Below are 1,964 nucleotides of genomic sequence, written 5' to 3' on the forward strand. Positions count from 1 at the left end.
AAATCACGTTTCAGTAGCTTTTCATAGAAATTTAGTATCTGTAGTTCTTTTTCCTTCTGTGCCAATTCAGTAGACTCAATGGATCCTTCACTGGTTTGTTACAGATCCAGAAGGGAGGATACAGAGCCATTCGCACCTCTGAAATGGTGCTACTCTCTACTTATTTCAGCAGGCGTGATAGAAGTTGGAAGAGTTTTATACGTTGGGTTCTACCAGTGTGGCCTCTGGTGGACATAGCTGTCTATATATCTGTGCAGAGGGCTGGAATACATCAAGAGAAAGAGCCACATAAATCAATAATCCATGAGTCTTTTTTTCTGGGTGTAACTTCACTCAGAGAATGGCAGCTATCTAAACAACAAGTATTTCTCAGGGCAGCTTCTCAGTCAGTGCAAGCTGTTTCGAAAGATCTGATTCACAGCAGCTGTGAATCAAGTCTGCATGTGTTCAAGGTCACGCTGTTTTTTAACACTCCTGTTTCTTTACAGCTCAAGGGGGGAAGGCAGAGCTAGTGGCTTAAAGTTCACCTCCATCTGTAGACATCCAAGGATTTTAAACTCTGGCATTTGGAAGTCAGGTCTTCCTGTGCATCAGTAAAAATTACTGCAGAACAGCCACTTCTGTCAGCACAAAACATACTAATTGGCCTGGGTCAAACATACACCATGATATGCTTACTAGGCTTATGAAGTCAGTACAGCTAAAACAAAGCAGGGAAAAGGGTGGACTGTGCTCCCTAACATCCACTGCCAGATGAACTACTTGCTCATCCCTTATACCCGTACAGACCTACTCATGACAATTACGTTGCCTTTGTGTCCTGAGTCTGAATTTTCAAATAGAGCTGTCACTAATGCTAAGAATGAATGAGTAAAATATAATACTCCCATGTTCCCTGTTGATCTTGAGGGATTAGCAGTTACGAAAAATAGCAACTGACATGTAATCTAAACACAATTATTGCAGAGTCACTGACAGATTGCAACTTCATTGTTAAATTCAGAGCCATACACGGACAAATGTAATGATTGATTACTGTGATAAAACTCTTCTTACATGAGGATATGCTTGGAGGAGCATATTGCAACATGGAAACGTAGCAACTATTTGTCATGGAATCATAGAATGGTTTGGGTTGGAAGGGACCTTTAAAGGTCATCTAGTCCAGCCCCCCTGCAATGATCAGGGACATCTTCAACTAGATCAGGTTGCTCAGAGCCCCATCCAACCTGACCTTGAATGTTTCTAGGGATGGGGCACCTACTACCGCTCTGGGAAGCCCGTTCCAGTGTTTCACCACCCTCGACATAAAAAATATCTTCCTTGTGTCTAGTCTGAATCTACCCTCCTTTACTTTAAAACCATTACCCCTTGTCCTATCACTACAGGCCCTACTAAAAAGTCTCTCCCCATCTTCCTTATAAGACCTCTTTGTATTGAAAGGGGGCTTATTATTTATTTTGGTTATATTTCACTAGTGATTATAATTAACTGGTTATTAACAACTGAAGTGCAAGTTGTTTACACTTGAGATAGGCTTTCTTGAATTAGTCCTACTTGACTGACATCCGCTACACCACATGAGTTAAGCTGCTAGAGCTGTGGATTATTGGCAGAGTGGTGACCTGGGCAACTAATGTTCAACTGAAGTGGTAGAAAACACCTCTAGTGTTGCAATCAAGTAGAGCTGAAAGCACCCGCCAGTCCGACTGAGAAAAGTGTAATACAATTAACAAAGGTTAATTGCAAATAATGGTGAGATTTGGCCTTTAGGAGCCTCCCTACCACCACTCCAGCCTGGTCAGTTCCCCTGGCCTAGTGATTGTCTTTGAGCAGCACGTTTCTCAAATGACAGGTAGTAAAATGCTGCTTATAACAAAGTTTTCCCCCTCACTTCCCCACTGATGTGATTCCATGCCTGCTAGCATCAAGATCTTATTAAATAGTAGGCTGCCTGTGTGTCT

This window comes from Chroicocephalus ridibundus, unplaced genomic scaffold (genome assembly GCF_963924245.1).
Source record: "Chroicocephalus ridibundus unplaced genomic scaffold, bChrRid1.1 SCAFFOLD_37, whole genome shotgun sequence".
Lineage (NCBI taxonomy): Eukaryota > Metazoa > Chordata > Aves > Charadriiformes > Laridae > Chroicocephalus > Chroicocephalus ridibundus.